This window comes from Urocitellus parryii, chromosome 13 (assembly GCF_045843805.1).
Source record: "Urocitellus parryii isolate mUroPar1 chromosome 13, mUroPar1.hap1, whole genome shotgun sequence".
NCBI classification, from domain to species: domain Eukaryota; kingdom Metazoa; phylum Chordata; class Mammalia; order Rodentia; family Sciuridae; genus Urocitellus; species Urocitellus parryii.
In genome coordinates, this window is record NC_135543.1 from 49,279,093 (window position 1) to 49,299,866 (window position 20,774).

Sequence of the window (20,774 nt, forward strand, 5' to 3'; positions counted from 1 at the left end):
AAAGTCTACATTATACTATTCAGAAGTATATGAAGCAGCAGGATCAGAAGTTCGAGGCTGGCTTGCTAACATAGGGGGACCATGTTTCAAAATTTTAAAAAAGGCTGTTGCTCAGTTGTAGAGCACTTCTGTGGCAACCCTCACAACAAAGGAGGAGGAGTTTAATTGAATTTAGAATGTTGGAAAATTGCTTTGAAAAAGAAAAAGAAAAAAATCACCCATACTTTCTCCATCTATAATTAAGTAAATTATTATTTTACTTATTTATTCTCAGACTGCTTTGAAATGATCACACTGAATATATATATATATATATATATATATATATATATATATATATATCACTTTAACTTCTTAATTTATAAATGCAAAACAAGTACACTTTGAACTAGAAAAAGCATATACAAGGAACCTGGAAGATTTATTTTTCTCCTCTTCTGCTTCCTTTTGTTCATTGCATGTGTCTATTGGTGGGTGGCCTGTAAAACTTCCTCTCTTCTGTATAGGCTCAAATGAGTGTTCACTATTGAAAGCATGAGTACAAACTTATGCATTAAACAGAAATGGTCAAATTTCTTAATGACTGCCTAAGCAAATTTTTACTTTACTTTTTCATGCTGGGGATTGAACCCAGTGGTGGTGAGCCACTAAGTCACATCCCCAGCCAATTTTTATATTTTCTTTTGAGAAAGGGTCTCACTCAATCTGCATAAACAGGGAAGGCCTGAGTCTGAGCGCTCTGGGCTGGTTTCCTCTGCAGGCCATACCTCTGAGCTCGGTGGGTGGTCTTGCAGCCTCTTTCACACTTGGCATTTTCAGTTTCTCCTCCAAGGTTATGTGAACCAGGAGCTTCTCTGAGCCAATTCCCAGGCCTCAAAGTTCACTATCAAGGCACACAGACTCTTTGCTTCCCATATTCTGGAGAACAAAGATGACCCAGATGGCAGACTGGGATCTCAGCACGAAGGAGCCATTGTTCCCCTTAAAACAGGTAAGTCAGGGGAGGTAAGCCATGGAAGGAAAAGGCAGTGAGCCTCTTTTGTCCTCCTGTAGCAATAATGCCACCAATATGGTCCAGTCTACTACCATGATCTCTCCAAATGAGGGGTTTTGGTCTCCAGTGAGACAGAGCAACACTCCTCAAAGTGCAGGTAGGGCCTATCCTGACGTGTCCGCTCCCACGCTCTGGCAGCCCGGGAGCCATGTGTATCCAGGAGGGGAAGCTGGTTGCAGCTAGAGGAGAACATCTGCCTAAAGGAAGCAGCACCCTGACTCGTGAAGTACACATTTCTCTCTCCAGCCAGCCCTTCTGACTTTTCTTCCCAACACACACAATCCTGCTGTGGATTATAGGCACTAAAGGTGACTCAAACAAAGGCTGAGCTGGCAATGGACCAGCCCAAAGCAACTCTGACACACTGTAAAGCACTGACTATCCCCTGGCCACCCTGGGCTTCTAGGTATGTCTCAAGCAAGCTCTGCCGAGGGTGACGACTCCAGGACCTGGCAAGGTACGGCACACAGAAGATGATCACATGGCCTTTGGAGAGAAGATTCAGGGGTCTGTGGGCACAGTCAGGCTCACAGCCCTCAGCCAGGTGTGACGTGGATGCTTACCTGTACCACTCCTCACGTGAGTACCTCCAGAGCCAGTCCACTGAGCTTTTTTGAAGAGCCCAGCAGATAAGACTTGATGCATGTTCAGCCCAGAATGGTGTCGATCTCTGACAAGGTCAGAGGCTGCGGTCTGAGGCAGTGTCCAGACCCAGGCTTTGATCTTCAGATACAGCTTCACCAGCCCAGCCGCAGATTGTTTGCTGACTTTCCTCCCCAGTGTTCTTTGTGTTAGATGTGGGTGTGACAAAGAGACAGTTGAGAAGAGGGTGTAGAAGGATTTCTTTGCCTGTGTTGTCACCACACAATTATAAAATGCTAAGCAGAGGTGTGGAAATTTGTAAACAAAGGCGGCACCAGAAGTCACTCTGCCAGGCAGTAAATCTGCTTATCAGTCACCACTTGTGTATTCAGTGCCCCCCACCCCAAGGAGCCTAGAGCCCAGGACTGGAAAGGCCAAGGGGCTTCTGTGTCGAGGGATTGGGAGTCGAGTGTCTACAAGCCCTTCACTTTTATTTTAAATCTGCAATTTGTTACGGAGGGACCTTGTTATTCATCCATTTACTCATTTTACAAGCAGGGAAACTGAGTTTTTGAGAGGAGCTAGGTCCTGGGTGGAATTACGTACGTTGGTGGTAAAGTCAGACTCACAGACCAGACCTTCTGACCCTGCTCTGGTCAGCCTGCTAAAAGACTCCTTCTCCCTCCCGGTTTCCCTTTCATCTCACAGGTAGAGAGGGCCTCACTTAAACCTTCTGGCTTCGTAGCCTTTTCCCCACCCTTATTTGAGTGGAGGATTTGAGTAAGAAGGCAAAAGAGCTCTAAGTTGAATGTAAGGTCCATGTGTGAGGAAGGCATGAACTTTGGAGCATGTTTGGGGCAGAGTGACCCCTGGACCTTGCCCTCCTGTCTATAGCATGGTAAAAGGATGAGCATTTTCCCTTGCGTCCTCTCAGCTCTCACCATATGATATTTGTCCCAGCTCCCAATGGTCTGCGACCCCAAGTCCTCTCTCAGTAGATGCCACCAAGGAAAGCAGCAAGAAAGGCTTGAAACGGAAGTTGTCAGAAGACCAGTCAACCCCCAAGATCAAGAAGAAGCAGCAGCCAGAGATCAGGGAAGGCTTAGAGGGAGCTCTTTTATCAGAAAAGCCCTCCATGCCTTCCAAAGGGACATCAAAGGGAGACGAAGCAAGTGGCATCTGAAAGGAAAAGAAGGGGAAGGAAGGAATCTTGTGACCCCCAAGGGGCCCAAAACAAGCCAGAGGGGAGCTGGGGATGGTGAAGGTCAAGGTTGGAGATCCAAATGTCCCAAGAAGCAAAAGCAAGAAGAAGAAATCTGATAAAGGTAAGTAAACCCATGTCCTTAGGCCATGCTGAGTGTGTCCGGGCCCCTCAGACAACTGTTGGTTTTCCACCCACGCAGAGGAAGATCCTTGGGAAGTGCTTTGTTCAGGGTCTTGGGGGCAGCTAGTGGCAAAGCCAGGAAAGAATCCGAAGCACCTGGTTCAATGGGGAATGCGGCTCCCTAAAGCCCAGCAATCTCTCTTCGCACCTAGTCGTCACATTTCCAGCTTCAGGCTTCCAGTAGGCCCAGGCTCAGGCTGCATCCTGACCATTGCAGAGAATGGTATCCTCTACCCTGTGCCCCATGTCAGATTTTGGAAGAGCCTATTTCTACGTCCAGCTGTGGGGTGCTTATTGGACCAGCACGCCGGAGTCCTTTTCGTCTCTCTAGACTTCATTTTCTCATGTATTGATACCTCTGCTGGAGTCTGCACTCAGTGGGTCCTTGTAGGTCTTCATGCCAGCACAAGTACCTAGAGAACCGAGGCTCAGAGTAGCAGTCTTCTCCTGGTCACAGGTTTTCACTGGCTCCAAATTGGTCACCCTTAGCACACTGTGGGCCTTGGAGTTTAACCAGTTTGACATAGATTCATTATGAATCTCTTCTTCTTTCCTCTGGATTATCTGTGGGTGTCTTCCATCGAATGGCATCTGTTAGCCTGGGAGGGTTCATCTTTCTGGGTGCCGACGACCAGACCCGCTGCCAGCTGTCAGACGTGGGGAAAGAGGGTTCCTGAGCGGATGCCACTCGTGCACTTCCATGAAGAAAGGGGGCCCCCGCGAGAGCCCTGCCTTCTGGGCAGCAGCAGAACTGTGCTGAGGCCCAGAGCTGCTGCGACTGTGACCCTGGTACCCAGGGTCAGACTGGCTGGAGTTGTCATCAGGGTGCCCCAAAGAAGAAAGTGTGTCATGGTGGGACTCTGAACAGCCCCCCAGAACCCCTTAATGAGTGTGCCTGGCAGTGCCACAGCCAGCCTGGCAAAGCTTGCATTTGATATATATATGATCTGTCATTTCCTACCACCCCATGGTGGATGCTGTAGAGAGACTGTTACAATTTGAAAAGAATGACAAGGGGAAGGGGGGAGTGGGGCGGGGGCACAAAAGCTGTGCATGTGGGCATTTCTCCCTGGGGTCAGTTCCTGTGGGGTAAGGTTAGAGCTCTGTTTAAGAAGCACCTGTGGCAGGTGCAGACAGGCATTCTTCCTGTTAACCAGGTGCTATGTTCAATGGCCCTCAGGTGGCACCTAACAACACATGGTCCAGTGACCCATGTGGTGTGAGAGAGGAAGTGGGCATCTGCAGCTCCAGTGGCTAAATAGGGGCGTGCAGTCCCTCGGGAAGGCTGATCCCTACTCCACTGCTCTGCCTCAGGCTCAGACGCGGCCTGGACCAGTGCTGGAAACAGCAATGCTTCCTCTTCCTTAGTGGAGTCATCGCTGGAATGAGAGAAGATGAGATGGAAAAGTCACTGCACTTTGGATTTTATGGCTTTACGAATGAAGTGCACGTGTAGAAAAATTCAGAGAGAAATCATAGGAATCTAACTGTCGTGTCTACCCTGGAGCCATAGTACATGATCCTGCCTTGCCTAAATTTCCCCCTATTGGGGAAAATATCAAAAGCAGAATGACTGCATTGATAAGGTATCTCTGGAAAAGAAGGAACGAGCCCAGCCATATGCTCAACAGTTATAAATCAGCCTTTCTTAAAGACACTTCAATGCCATTTGTTAGACACTCCAATATTTTACATGATTTTCAATATACATTGTACCAAAATTTCTATAGATAAATAACTCTCTACATAAAAGTAATTCTTCCTGTTTCACATTGCCTCTCAGAAGCAGCAGATTCACATATTTTGTGAAAGTAACATTAATAAGTTAACTGTTGAGGACAAAACTCTAAATGTGCTTATCTTCTGGAAAAATGTTAACCTCTGATAGAACATCTTACACAGGTAGCCATTAGGCTAATATCTCCCCTTCAGCCTTTTGGCTAAAGAAATGTACTTTGAGATTTTTTAAGGACCTTATTTGTTTCAATGTAATTTTCAGTGAATTGGCACTCATAAGATGGTTAGCTACAGGGCTCAAAAGTGAAAACTCTCCCAGGTCTAGGGCTGAATCTTATGTAGTCTATGCCTAGTCCCGTCTGTGTGAGGGAAGGGTGTGGACAGGCCTGCTCTGGCTCCTCAGCAGAAATAGCCCTGAAGGGTGAGAACTTGATCTTTTTTATCCCCCAATGTAATATTATATTGGCAGAATTAAAACGTCACTATTGAAAAATGCACAGCTACCAACACCAGCAGCCTTTGCCTTAATAAAAAGCCTCAGCTAACAATCCGGCAACATGGATAAGACCACATTTGCTTTTAACAAAGAATGAAGAAAGAAAAGGAAGAAAGCCTAAATGTTCTGACCCATGGTGTGTGGTGGATTAGCAACATTCACTCCACCTGTCCCCAGGGCCCACTGCCAGGGTGATGAGGAGAGTCCCCTCCGTCACCCTGGCTGGGCTCCTGGCCATGTAGTGCACTTGGCTGCGTGCTGACTCTGGATGTGGGCTGAGAGTGGAGGGCCTGCTCCTTGGAGAAACTCTCCACGTCAGCATTGCAGTCACTGCACCCAAGAGAGCTGCTGGGCTGTGAAGGAGAGAGCGAGCCAGATCAGAACCACTGCCAGCTCATCTCCATCCCGCACACAGAACAGGCCACTCACTCACATCCAAGTGAGGTCCTGCTCCCCCACCAAAACCTTCACGGAAAAGTCTGGGGACATGCCACACTGTTAGTGGAGATGGGTCTTCCATGCTCACATGCGTAAGATCAAGCTAATCTCGGACTTAGAGAATGTAGTCGCACTACTTTGATCACAGCCAAAAAATGAAGAAGAAAGCAAAAGCAAACCCCAACAGTTGAATTAGGTACCATGCAGGGTTAAGAGTTTTCTGAACAACTAGAAGTTTAACCTCAAAACAGCCCTGGTGAACAGATACTATATCTCCCTATGTTGCTTATTATTCTGGAAAATTTTTGCTCAGATTTACTGTATCATAAATAGTATCTAAGAGACACTTCTAGAATTAAAAGGGCACCAGGCCAGACCTTCCTGTTTATATAGTAAATTCAGAGAGAGTACTAGATGTAAATGTAGGCATCTCCCCTCTTCATTTAGTGAGTAGGTCAACCCAGGTTTTGATTTCAAAAAGGCACTCTGATAAAAGCATCACCTACCCATCTCAGGTGGACCAGGTGCCCGGTAGCTTTCTCTGTCCATGTTCCAGGGCTCTTTACTGTACCTGACACAGAGCTTGGGCTGCCTTCGCGTGATGCTGTGAACACCAACCTCTGGGAAGAGGCCTCCATCTCTGAGACACACACCTGCAATAGACTCCCCGGTTTAGAAACTGCTTAGGATGTCTCAATGAGTCTTAGGAACAGAATGGGCAGAGCTGCTGCTGCAGTCTTTCTATCAATGGTGGGTGGAGCTGGCAATGGGCCTATTTCCTAGTAACATTTTCCCAGCAAGCAGTCCTTCAGCATCCACAACCATGTTAGAGGAGCAGCTCTCACGGGCTCGGGCTTCAGCCCAGCAAGTGCCCATGATCTTCCACCCACTAAAACCGCGCCCCTCTAGAGTGCTCTCCCTCTGACACAGAATACAGAGCATATCTGGGTACAGCCCTTGGACTCTCATCCCTTGGTATCCATGAGGGGCCGGGGCCAGAGCCCCACGAAGATACCCAAATCCAGGGATGCTCAAGTCCCTTGTATACAATGACACACCATTTGCACATTACCTACATATGTCACCCCATATGAGTCACCTCTAGATTAATCATCATGTATACAATGACACACCATTTGCACATTACCTACATATGTCACCCCATATGAGTCACCTCTAGATTAATCATCATGACTAGTAAAATGTAACTATATACATGGCTGTTGGACTCTATTTTAGGGAATAATGATGAGGAAAAGAAGGCTGCATGTTCGTGCAGCTTCTCTGCCCTGAATATTTCTAGTGTGTAGGTACTCGAACCCACAGACACCAACAGCCAACTGTGCAAGCAGGGCTGGGATTCGGGGCCTGGCTTGTCCCTTGCAGCTGTTCTTACAGCAGTCCTACCTGATCCCGACTGGGACACTCACTACTGATCCCAGGGGGTGACTTTCCTGAGACACAGGGTGTTAAAACCTCTGCAGGATTTGACAGACCAGGGCTGAGCCAAAGAGCAGAGGCCTTGGCAGGGCAGCCACCTTTTCACCTGATGCTGCCCATCTAATGCCAGATGCCTGTCTTGGGAGGAGCTAGAGGCCATCTCTACCCATGGGGACAGTCACCCAGAGCCCCACCTCACTGTAACAGAGGCCTTACCGTCCCTCTCGATGTCCTCATTGGCCCGGTGGCCACCATCAGTCCCGACCACAGTTTCTTGCTGGTCAGAAAGGGTCCCCTGAGAAGAGAGGTAGCTTGGAACACTGGTGGCACAAAGGTTTCATCTGAAAGGAGATAAGACAATGAAATATCAGGGTTGCAGTGACAACAGATGCATTTGCATATTCAATGTGAGGCCTCAAACAGGATGCCCTGGAAAAGCCATCGAAGCTGCTCAGAGACCAGGTGGAGCTGGTGCAAGAGAAAGGCCCTCCCAGACCTGAGACTTACCTGAGCCCAGGTCGAAAGCAGGGAAACCAATGTGAGGACCACAAATATGGAGAAGAGAGACAGGAAGGGGACCGAACTAACAAACCAGAGCACTGTGAGTTTCAGGGACAGTCCACCATGTGGCAAGCCGCAGGACTTATGAGGAGGATATCAGCAGGCAGTTTGTTAATATTTTTTTAAAGAGAGAGAGAGAGAGAGAGAGAGAGAGAATTTTTTTAATATTTATTTTTTAGTTCTCGGCGGACACAACATCTTTGTTGATATGTGGTGCTGAGGATCGAACCCGGGCCGCACGCATGCCAGGCGAGCACGCTACCGCTTGAGCCACATCCCCAGCCCTGTTGATATTTTTTAGTGTCAACTGTCATGGCTTCTCCTGACCTGAAAATAAATGCCACCATGCTCACCTGTGTTGGTGACGCTGTGCTGCTCGCTCTTCTTCCTGATTTGGTAGATGATGCACACCCACACCAGAGACGTCAGAAGGATGCTGCACACCAGGGCAATGGTGAAGACGCTCATGGTGGTCTCGTCCTTCCTGGTAGATGATGCACACCCACACCAGAGACGTCAGAAGGATGCTGCACACCAGGGCGATGGTGCACATGCTCATGGTGGTCTCGTCCTTCCTGCAGCCAGGTGTGGGCAAGATGCTCAGCTGGCTGTGAGTGCGCTCTGTGCCCAGAATGTTAGATATCTCTCAGGTGTACGGGCCTGCATCCTCCACCACCATGTTCTAGACCACCAGCAGCTGGTTGCCGGGTGAAGTGGCGCCTGTGGGTGAGGCTCAGTGTGCGGTTACCCTTGAGCCAGGTGATTGGGGTGAGGGGCTGCTGGCCAACTTTCACTGGAGGGCTACCATCTCCTCAACAGACACCATGCAGTCTTCCAAGGGTACCACCAAGGGCAGGGGCTCTGCCAGAGGTCAAGTGACCTCACACTCACTCTGGGGCCTCAGTGCTGTGGGTCTGCTTCGTTCTCTAGACATGGCACAATCCCACCAGAGAGCTTCTGTCAGAACAGCAAATTTTCAGATGGCTGATCTCAGGTCACAAAGATGCTCCTGTTCCCAAGCTGGCCTGTGTCCCTGTTCTTGACTAAGACCACACCCCTCCTGCATGCTGTCTGGTCTCCAGTTGCTCAAGGCTCTGGCATGGCACTGGCCTTTAGTATTTTTAAAGAGATAGGGCCAGATGTGGTGGCACACGTCAGTAATCCCTACAGGTTGGTAGGCCAAGGCCAGGAGGGTCAGGTGTTCAAAGCCAGCCTCAGCGAAACCGAGGCACTAAGCAATTCAGTGAGACCAGGTCTCTAAATAAAATACAAAATATGGCTGGGGGTGTGGTTCAGTGGCTGAGTGCCTCTTGGTTCTATCCCCAGTACCAAAAATATTTTTCTTTAAAAAGAGGAAAAATCCTAAAATCAGCCCCAAATTTCAAACAGTAGAAACACCTTCCAATAACTCCTAGGCTCCAAAGAGCAACTCCACAGCGCTTGCCCTAGGTGCTGTTTAAGACCCCTACACACACACACACACACACACACACACTCGGAATACATCAGGGATGGAACCTAAGACAGTCCGGGTGACATTCGCCGACACAGACACAGAGCCTGTTGAGTTCTGGGCAGTGCAGCTGTAAATGCCCATTTCCACATCAGTGATGAAAACACATGTCGTCTTCTGGCATGACATGCATGCGATGTTCCCGAGCCACAGGGAAGTCTCAGCCTCTGTCCTTCTGCCAGGCAATCTGGGGTTTGGGATGGCCCGTGGCAGCACACTCAAGGGGAGCCCAGGTGCCTCTCCGGATGGTGATGTCGTGGGGCCTTTTGGTAAATGATGGCAGCACTGGAAAACAGACACAAAGGGGATTAGGGGATAGCTAGCTGCAAATGCAGGGAATGCCTCTGGGGAAGAGATCCCCAGTGTGCGAGGGCCACAGCTCGCTCCCTCCCCGACCTGTGCCTTCACCAGCCCAGGACTCTGCTACAGCCAACAAAGAGCAATGAGCATCACAGAGAAAGAGCCAGCCTCTCCCCACCGTGGCACGGCACTTCCTCAACCTCTCCGCTCCAGCTAGCGATAGAGTCTCAGGCTGTGGCTGACATTCTGCCTCCTGCACCTCATAGGGTGAGGGGTCATGCAGGTGGAGTTGTGGCCTAAGGCTTTCCTGCATTCACAAGCCACCAGGAGAGAGGCCAGCAACAGGAATACCTGCTCACGAAGCTGGAGTCGCAGAGAGAAGGTCCATGCCTCCCTGGGGCAGCTCGAGGGCCACACAGTCTGAGGGCTCACTGGCTCAGCCTGTGGGATGCCAGAGTCAGGGTCCAGCTGCACAGCAGGCACCACCACCATTCCTGACCAAGCTGCTCTGGTCAGCCAGGCACGTGGCACATGCCTCTCATCCCAGTGGCTCAGGAGGCTGAAGCAGGAGGATCATGTTCAAAGCCAGCCCCAACAACGCAGCAAGGCCCTAAGCAACTCAGAGATACCCTGTCTCTAAAGTAGAGAAAATGGCTGGGGATGGGGCTCTGTGGGTAAGCACCTTGGGACCTCTTTTACCTGGTATAAATAACGACTTCCCTGGCAGGGAGTCACTTAGCGGTCTGAGTCTTGAGGTGGCAGTGAGGCCTCTCTCGGAATACACCAAGGCCACTCTGCCAGAGCGAGGTCAAGTTTGCTCTGTGTCTGTGGGGCTGACTGAGCACAGCGCACCACCACTTCTGATGACCAGCGAGTCAACTCTGTCACTGGCACTTTAAGGATCGGAAAATCTCCCCAGGTTCCATGGTGAGGGCACGTGCCCACTCATGCTCCTCCCGTCCCCCTCCACAAACAGCAGCCCTGAAGAGAGCCGCTCCGACACGCTGGTTCCTGAGTACAGGACCTCGTGCCACCCTCCAAGACACGGGTCCTGCTCTCTGCTGTCTTGAGAGGTAGGGACCTGCCCCTGCCCAGGATGGCCTGTGCCTCCACAGCTCTGCCACCCACTCAAGGGCACAGCTTCCCCAGGATCTGGGTATGTGTAGAACCTGGAAACTGGACCACATGGTTCCCAGAGCACAACAGACAGAAGTGCAAGGCTCAGCTCTGCTGCTCACCTCACATCCCAAAAGTCACCCGAAGCCAAGGAAGAAGGGTGCTTTAATCTGCAGAGCTTTCTCCCGGCCAAACCCAGGGAACAGTGTGATCTAATTCCACTCCTGCCTCCGTCCTCTCTGAGGTGGACAGCAGTCGGAATGAGGTGCCTGGGAGAGACCTGGGAGAGACAGGGGCACTTCCATACCGTCCACCGTGAGCCGGGCCTTGTGAGAGTAGGCGGAGCCAAGGTGGTAGGTGATAAGACACTGGTAGTGGCCCTGATGCCCCAACGTGGCAGGCCGGAGGTGCAGGATGGTGGTGTACTCCATCACTCCCCATCCTGCATGCATATGCAGTTCTCTGTGTCTGCGTCGACCAGAAGCTCATTGTCTTTCTTCCAGGCAAACGTCTGGGGGGTTGCTGCTGCTGACTGCTGAGCACGTGAACTGGAGGTCCTTGCCCACTGTGGGTGATGATCTGTGGCTTTGGGAAGTCAATTTGGGAGAAAAGGGCCACCGTGAGGAGACAGGAGCCAGCTGCTCTCATGCTGGCACAAACCTGGGCCAGACGCTGTGAGAGCCTCGCCAGGGACACCAGACCCCACTCGGGTGAGGCCATGAGCACACCCTGGACTAGAAATGGGCCCACTGTGCTTGGTCATCTAACCTCCAGAAGTCTCCGGGAGGCCCGTCCCACTGCACTGCTGGCACTCACACTCAGCACACAGAGGTGACACTTGTTGTGGCTGCACAAAGGACTCTGGCAGGATGCCTTCCAGAATGTCAGGACTTCCAGAAATCTGAACTCCCTTAAAATGATGAAAGTACTGACAAAATGGAAAGGATCAACTGTGCTGATTTCTGGGAAACCAAACACAACGATCCACTGGGTGTGGACTCAAGAAAATGGAGTCCTCTTAGAAAGAGATAGGAGCTCTCTGGTGTTGTAAGTTACCCCAAGTCCCACCTGCCCCCACCCCCTCTGTGACAGCCTTGAAACTCAGCAGTTAGCAACCATTGAGGCGGCAGGTGGAGCTCCCCCCAAAGCCCCATCAGAGCAGTGTCACTGTGTGACCTGTCAGGCCACGACCTGGAAAGCCCCACGCATGAAGAAGCCACCACAGAAAGCCCTGTCCCCAGGCTTCTGATGAAAATAGTGGCCACTGTGTAACAGAGCCACTGTCCAAGGTAACTGTACCGGTCGGGGCGGACAGGACAGTGGTCAAAAGCTGAAGGAGAGTCAGGCGAATGAGATGCCAGCAGCAGGCCCTGTGAGGTCCCCCAGAATCCTGGGAATCAGAAAGGCCACATCCACGTACAGGGCTATCCACGCACCCTGGAAAGACCCAGGGGAGCCCTCACTTCTTGCCTGGGCTGGGCTGGCAGACATGTACAAGGAGGAAGTGAGGGTGTGGCCCATCGTGCACACACACGGCCTGGGTGAAGGACTCAGGATTGCTGATGGGGGTGACCTAAGGACTTCTGTGTCCAATTATTGGCTACTCACTAGCAAACCAAGCAGGAACTCAAGGGGTGTACAGAGCAGGCTCCACAACAGTCATCTAGGAGAGGCCCTAAAGGAACGGTGACGGGACAGCAAGTGCTGGGGGAGGACAGGAAGATCTGACTCTGGACTTGCCACATCATTTCATCTTTTTTTTTTTTTTTTTGAGCTAGGTATGGAACCCAGTGGTGCTTCACCACTGAGCCACATCTCCAGCCCTATCTCACTGGGTGGCTTAGGGACTCACAAACTTGCTGAGGCTGACTTTGAACTCAAGATCCTCCTGCATCAGCCTCCTGAGACAGTGGGATGGGGCCTGTGCTATCGCGTCTGGCATATTATTTTATCTTAAACACCCAATTTCAACCATCAATTATGAAACAGGAGAAAAAAAGTTAATACAACCTGTCCCTGAGAAAACTGAGACCTTGGACTTATTAAATAATATCAGCTATTATAAAGATACTAGAAAAATTAAAAGAATCAGTGTCTAAGAGAATTAAAGCATGACAACACTTTCTTACTCAAGAGAAATGAACAATGAACAGAAAACTTAAAAATGAACCCAATACAAACCATGGCATTTAGAAGTATAGTAAATGAAATTATAAATCCACCCTAGGGCTGGGGTCGAAGCTCAGTGGTAGAACACTTGGGTACATGTGTAAGGCCCTGGGTTCAATCCCCAGTACGACATTTAAAAAATCTAAATAAAATAAAGGTATTGTGTCCATCTACAAATAAAAATATTTAAAAAAAAATCTACCCTAGAGGGCTCAGGAGCAGTACTGGGCTTGTAGATGAGTCCGTGAACTTGAGACAGCAGAGATATCCAGTGGGTGGGAAACAAAAAAATGTGAAATACACAGAACTACAGAGATCTGTACAAGAGCATCAAGCATGACAACACACAGATAATGAGAGTCCAAGAAGAGGACCGAGGAAGAGGGAGAGTATGTTTGCAGCTCTGATGGACCCAAACATACGAAACTGGGTGGAAAACATGCACCCACATATCTGAAAAGTTTAATGAACTCTTAAGCAAAATTCATTCAAAAGGCCTAGGTGCGTCATAGTCAAGCATCAAATGCCCAAATCAAAGAATCTTGAAAACAGCACAAGGAAGACAACTTACCACATGCAGGGCATCCTTGAAACCACTCGTAGCTGGTTTCTTATTAGAAACCAGGAAGGTCAAAAGGCAGTGGGAGTCATATTCAAAGTACTTAAAAAGTCTGTGAATCCCAGATCCAGCAAAACTATCTTTCAAAAATAAAGACAAAATTAAAACATTCCCAGATTATAAAAAAATATCCAAATTGAGAGAATTTATTGCTATCAGACCTGTCCTACAAGAAATACTAAAAGGAACTGGGCATCATGGCACATGTCTGTAATCCCAGTGGCTCATGAGGCTGAGGCAGGAGGATCATGAGTTCAAATCCAGCCTCAGCAAAAGTGAGGTGCTCACCAACTCAGTGAGACCTTGTCTCTAAACAAAATACAAAATAGGGCTGGGATGTGGCTACTCACTAGCAAACCAACCAGGAACTCAAGGGGCAGTACAGACCAGGCTCCACAACACTCGTGCAGGAGAGAACCTAAAGGGCCTCAGTGGTTGAGTGGCCCTGGGATCAACCCCCAGTACCCCTCCCAACAAAACAAAAGAGTAAATGATGAAACACTCTGATCAAAAGGCAAGGAGAACCATAATGGATACACTACCTACAAGAGGTAGTTTAGATCCCAAGACAATGAAACAGTCACCCAATATGAGACGAAATATTTTATCATGTAAATGAGGAAATCAATCCATCAGGAAGACATAAAAATTATAATACGTGCATCTAACTGAGATTTACAAAATGTAGAGCAAAACATCTCAGAAATGAAGAGAAGAACAGACAATATAACAATAATAGTCTATTTCCAAAGATGGCCAGATAAACTAGGCAGAATGACAAGGAGGAAGAAGACTTGAACTACAGTATACATCTAACATCTACATCTAACATATACCCATGGAACACACTCCACCTAACAACAGCATAATATTCTTTTGAAATGTACATGGTATGATCTCTAAGACTATATTTTAGGTCAAAACATAGGTCCAATAAAATTAAAAAAATGGAAATCACACAAAATATCTTTTTTTTGATGACAGTGGAATGACTTTTAAATCAATAGTGAAGAGAATATTTGGAAAGCAACCTGTGGAAATTAAGCAGTGCACTTCTACACAGTAAAGAAATCACAGGGACCCTGGAAGATGCTTTGAGTTGAATGAAAACTAAACACATCATGTTAAGTCTCGGAAGCTGTGCCTAAAATGATGCTCATGGACTTATTGCTGGAAATACCTGTATTAAAGAAGTTTAGGATTGATAATCCGGTTTTTTAACTGAGAAAAAGAAGAATAAACTCTGCTCACAGCAAGCAGTAAGAAGAAATTAATAAGGGTTTGAGCAAAAATGAAAGTATGAGGACCGGAAAATGAGAAAATCACTGCAAAGCAAAAATTGGTTCCTTGAAATTGAAAAACCTTAGCTTGACTAGTGGGCAGGTGAGAAAACACAGAAGACACAAAACTGGGCACCCTATTACTAACTTTCTGTCAAGCCAAAGGGATACAGGGAACACTCTAGCTACAGTATACCAGGTAATCAGACCACCTGGTTGAAATGCTCAATCTCCTAAACTGACTCAAGAAGAAACAGAAATTTTGGATCAACATTAAGGAGACACTTTAGAGTTTAAGAATTTTTAAATGTACAATTTTAAAATTCCTACCAAAAAAAAAAAAAATCTCAGACTAAAGTGAATTCTACCAAACATTTAGAGAGAGAGCCAATCCAAAGCATCCAAAGCATTTTTTCTTCCTTTATTTGGACAAGTAGATGTGAAGAGAATATCTTCCAACTCATTTTATACAACTATTATTCTAACAACAAAACCTAAGAAAAACATCACACACAAACCAACAACAACCTAGAGAACAATGTCTGAGTATCGATGCAAAAACTTAAGCAAAACTCCTAGCAAACTGAAATGTATGGCACCTAAAATGAATTTCATACTATAATCAATTTAGGCTGAACCCAGGAAAGCAAGGTTTAACATCCAAAAATCAATGTAATAGACCATTGTCAATAAAATAAAGATGGAAAAAAACCCACACATTCATTTCAGACACACACACATATAACATATAACATACAACAGACAGAATCCAATACCTTTTCATATTAAAAATGCTCAAAAATTGGGGATAAGAAGGGAACTTATTCAACTACATAGAGTTCATCTTTGAAAACCCACAGTTAATATCACACTTAGCTGGGCTTGGTGGTGTGCGCCTGTAATCCCAGCAGCTTGGGAGGCTAAGTCAGGCATAAAGCCAGCCTCAGCAAGGACGAGGCACTAAGCAATTCAGTGAAACCCTGTCTCTAAATAAAATACAAAAGTGGACTGGGGATGTGGCTCAGGGGTTGAGTGTCCCTGAGTTCAATCCCTGGTACCACTCCCCCACAAAAACTATTGTAAATGGATTTTTTGTTGTTATTTAGTACCTCACAATTGCTGAGGGTGGCTTTGAACTTGCAATTCTCCTGGCTCAGCCTCCCAAGCTTCTGGAATTAAAGGGATGCACCACTGAGCCTAGCCCTAAAAATATTTTTTAAGAAATTTTTGCACAACTGTCAAGAAACTGAAAAACAACAACCACGATTAACAGATTAGGAAATGATATTTACAAATCATAGACCTGATGAGGGTCTCATATTCAGAATTGATAACTCATAACAAAATAAATAGTGAAGTGAATATGGACAAATGTCTTGAGTAGCTATTTTTCCAAAGAAGCTATGCATGATCCAATAAGCATCTAAAAAGTTGTTCAACATCATGAGTCACTGTGGAAATATTAAGACTACCATGAGATTCCACTTTGTTCCTATTAACAAATCTAAAATTAAAAAAAAAGATAGCACATGTCAACAAGCAAGAAGAGAAATCAGATCCCATACATTGCCAGTTTGTTTGTACAATCCTGAAGCCACTTTGAAAAAAACATTTTGACAGTTCTTTGGTCAAACCTAGAGCTCCCATATGTCCCAGAGATTTTATTCCCAGGTGCAATCCCAAGAGAACTCACATAAGGAACCAATGAATGAATGTTCACACCAATTAATCATCAAATCCCCAAAGTACGCACCATCTAATATTCACCATCTGATGAAGGGATGAAACGAAACCTATATCCATACAGCAGGATGTCATTCAGTAACAGAAAAGAAACTGATGCTTTAAAATTTGCTCAGGGGCTGGGGCTGGGGCTCATCGGTAGAGCACTTGCCTAGCATGTGTGAGGTGCTAGGTTCAATCCTCAGCACCAATAAAAATAAACAAATAAAATAAAGGTATTGTACCCAATTGTGACTAAAAAAAATATTAAAGATAAAATAAAATAAAATTATGCTCAGGGGTCGGGGCAGCTCAGACCCCAGATTCAATCCCCTCAGTGGGGGAGAAGACCAGGCAAAGTGAGAAAGGAAGAGTTCCACAGGCCACATACCGTCCAACGGCTTTCATGTTACCTGTCCAGTATAGGCAGGTCAGGTACACACGTGGTTTAGTGACCGCCAGGGTTGGCTGGGTGCCAGGAGGAGAGGGAGCACCTGCTAAGTGTGGGGTGGTGGTTTCTTTCAGAGGTGATGAAAATGTTATAAGTCAGAGAGTGGCCATGATGACACACACTTAGAATATTCTAAATCCAAAGTTCACATTTTAAAGAGGTGAATTTTTATGACATGTAAATTATATTTATCACACACACACACACACACACACACACACATACACACAAAGTTTTACTGAATAACAATTCACCTACGCTGCAACTTGCCCCTTACAAGTTCACAACTGAATAGTCTGTAGTGTATTCATGTGTGGGTGTCATCATGACTATCGTCAATTTTAAAATATCTTTGTCAGTGACAAAGCACCACAGTCTACAACCAGTCACAGGGAACATCCAGGAAAGGGAGATCTATAGAGAGAGGAAGTGCCCTAGGAAGTGCTCCAGCCTGGAGAAAGATGGAGGGGGAAAGCAAGTAGCTACAAAGTGCTTCTCCTCAACACAAGGCTCTTCATGAGAATGCTGCCTGCCCTCTTTGGTTCTTAACAATAAGGATTGGGCCTTTTCCCCATTCCTACCCTCCCCACCCAAATCAAGGGTCCACCTGGAGTGGCCTCAGGACTGGGATGAAGTCAGGGCACCATGATGACCACCCTCTGGCCTCTGACATCTTGTATGCTGTTCTCAGAAACCTCAGTCAGACCTGTAGGGGGCTGACATTACAGACGGAACTTACTGGTCCCAGAATCAGTGGTGTGTGGAAGGAGGCGAGCTCATCACTCTGCCTGGTCCATGACAGAGCGGAGCTCCTCCAACCCCGGTTACGTGGTACCCCACCTCTGAGCATCCATCAGTGCCTCTGCTCGCTCAAACCCACCCCAGCTCATTCAAGAATCCCTTCTCCATGCAGACTTTTCACTTTAGGCAAACACATGTGAGAATGTGTCCCTGAAGTAATTAAAGGGGTGATCACCCACTTTTTAGAAAAGAACGCATTTGACATTACATAGAGTAGCAGTTAGCCCCTCACAGCCTGCAGGCTGCTGCTCTTGTGCCAGGACACATTCCATGGCACACAGCCTCACCTGTTCCTTTATGTATTATTCATGGCTGCTTTCTGCTTTAACAAGCTTGCCAGGGATTTGCTTGTGGCCCAGAGTCCAAAATATTCACGTCATCACCCTTTAAGAAAAAGATTGTCACTGAGTGTGTTGGTGCACACCTGTGACACCAGCAGCTTTGGAGGTTGAGTCAAGAAGATCTCAAGTTTGAGGCCAGAACTTGTTTTGTTTGTTTGGGGCAGGGGATTGCCCTAGTGATACCCTGTCTCAAAAAGGGCTTGTGATGTGGCTCAATGGTTAAGCACCCTGAGTTCCATCCTCAATACCGCCCCATCAAAAAAAAAAAAAAAAAAGATATTGCCTACCTTTTGATCCCAAGCAAGCATTACTTCTTTCGCGGGGGCAGAGAGTAACTGGGGATTGAAATTGAACCCAGGGGCACTTAGGCACTGAGTCCCATTCCCAGCCCTTTTGACATTTTTATTTAGAGACAGAGTCTTGCTGAGTTGCTTAGAGTCTCAATAAGTTGCTGAGACTGGCTTTGAACTTGTGATCCTCCTTCCTCAACCTCTTGAGCTGCAGGGATGACAGGCGTGCACCACCAAGCCAATTTCCCCATGTATTTTTTTTAAAGAACGATTTAACTTACATTCACCCATCAATGATCATAGCTATTAGAAAAAGTGAGCATAAAGCAATTACAAGGGTCTGTTACTCTGGAAGTTCTTCCTCAAGCTCACAAAGGCCCCAGGAAGCCCAGGTACTTACAGCTTCTTAAGATTCCCCATCTTGATAAAGGTGTCCAGCTGCACAGAGCTGATGGCACGCTCTTCCAGGTCCCTGAAACACAACACAAGGACTTGTGCCAAGAAGCCCTGGGTGCTGGGCTGGGGTTGTGGCTCAGTAGTAGAGCCCTCACCTAGCATGTGCAAGTCCCTGGGTTCGATCTTCAGCATCATATAAAAATAAAACAAAGATATTGTGTCTATCTACAACTAAAAAACCATAATAATAAAATATTAAAAAAAATAAACCCCAGGTTCCCTTCCAGCCAGCCACGTGTCTGAGCCCGGAGACTCAGAGGTTTCCAGGACAGCCTTGGCTTGAGGTGACCCACAGGTGATGACTTCACAGGAGGTGGCTCTCACACATGTTGACACAGCACGTGAGGTGACACGCGGACCCAGCCAGTCTGAGGGGCAGCACAGAGGCTGGTGCAGCCTGCTCAGCAAGTCAAGGCTCTCCCAGCAGAACATGGGTTCAAACTGGTTCAAAGAGGAAACAAACCAAAGCACACACACTCAAGGCAGCTACCCCAGGAGCACTGTGAAGGTCTCAAGGCTGGCTGGCCCCCTTCCTCCCAGGGCTGTGGAGGCAACCACAACCATGGAGAAGTTCCCAGCGGGGTGGTGTATGTGTCACTCTGCTGGCTGGCCTGGTGGGGGTGGCAAGGAGGCCAGGGCCTGGGAAGGAGTGGTGCAGTGGCGACACAGGCAGCGGCAGGGAAGAAGGTATTGTCCACACACCAGCTGCATTAATTGGGAGCACACCAACTGGCCATATGTTCTGTGACTGCTCTGGCAGGGGCAAGATCAGGGCCAGAGTTGAAGCAGCTGTCACTTCTAAATAGCCTGTTTCTCAGTTTACAAAGATGCCATTAAATCACCACCAGACTTGGCTGCGGCCACCTTTGGCAGGCCTGCGGGACAGGCAAGGTCTGGCAAGATACTCACAGATGCTCCAGGCATTCCAGCCCCATGAACGCTCTCTTTGCCATGGACTTGATTTTGTTCCCAGTGAGAGTCCTGCAGTTACCAAACCTCCAGGAAGAGAGAGGGTGGGGGAAAGGTGGGGAGAAAGAACACACGATCAGCGCCATGCTCCCTGGTCAGCCTGTCTGGTGAGAGGCAGGGAAGCTGACCTGTGCTGAGATCCCAGGGAACATACACAGCCCTACCCCTTCCGAGAGGAAGCACTGTTCTCTATTACAATTCAGTAGCAAGGACAGGCTGAAGGTGCACGCACTTTAGGGCCTACAAAGGCCCCCTGCAGATTCCATCTCACTCCAATCAGAATGGCACTCATCAAGAATACAAGCAATAATAAATGTTGGTGCGGATGTGGGGAAAAGGCACACACAGGCATTGCTGGTGGGACGGCAAATTGTGCAACCACTCTGGAAAGCAGTCTAGAGATTCCTCAGAAAACTTGGAACGGAGCCACCATTTGACCCAGTTATCCCATTCCATGGTTTATACCTGAAGGACTAAAAATAAGCATTCTACAGGGACATAGCCACATCAGTGCTTATAGCAGCTCAGTTCACAATAGCTAAGCTATGGAACCAACCTAGGTGCCTTTCAATAGATGAATAGATAAAGAAAATATGGTGTACATATACAATGGTATTATTATTACTCAGCCTCAAAGAATGAAATCATGGCATTTGTAGGTAAAAGGATGGAACCAGTGACTATCATGTTAAGTGAAATGAGCCAATCCCCCAAAACAAAGGCCGAATATTCACTCTGATCTGTGAATGCTAGCCCAAAACAAGGGTGGCTGGGGAAATAATATAAATCCATTGGATTAGACAAAGGGAAATGAAAGGAAGGGAGGGAGATGGGAACAGGAAAGGCAGTGGAATGAATGGGACATAACTTTCCTATATTCATATGTGAATACACGACCAGTGAAACTCCATATCAGGTACAACCACAAGAACGGGAAGTTAGACTCCATGTATGTGTAATATGTCAAAATACACTCTACTGTCCTGTATAACTAAAAAGAACAAATAAAAGCCATTGGAAAAAAGCCTCTTGCAGCAACAAGCGGAAACCACTTG

At 47.4% G+C, this 20,774-nt stretch overlaps 1 pseudogene; it reads right to left on the reverse strand.

Annotated features, from left to right (window-relative positions):
- Nucleotides 1–5,580: 5,580 nt before the first annotated feature.
- LOC144249964 (leucine-rich repeats and immunoglobulin-like domains protein 1) lies at nt 5,581–19,685 on the reverse strand (annotated as a pseudogene).
- Between the last annotated feature and the right edge of the window lie 1,089 nt (nt 19,686–20,774).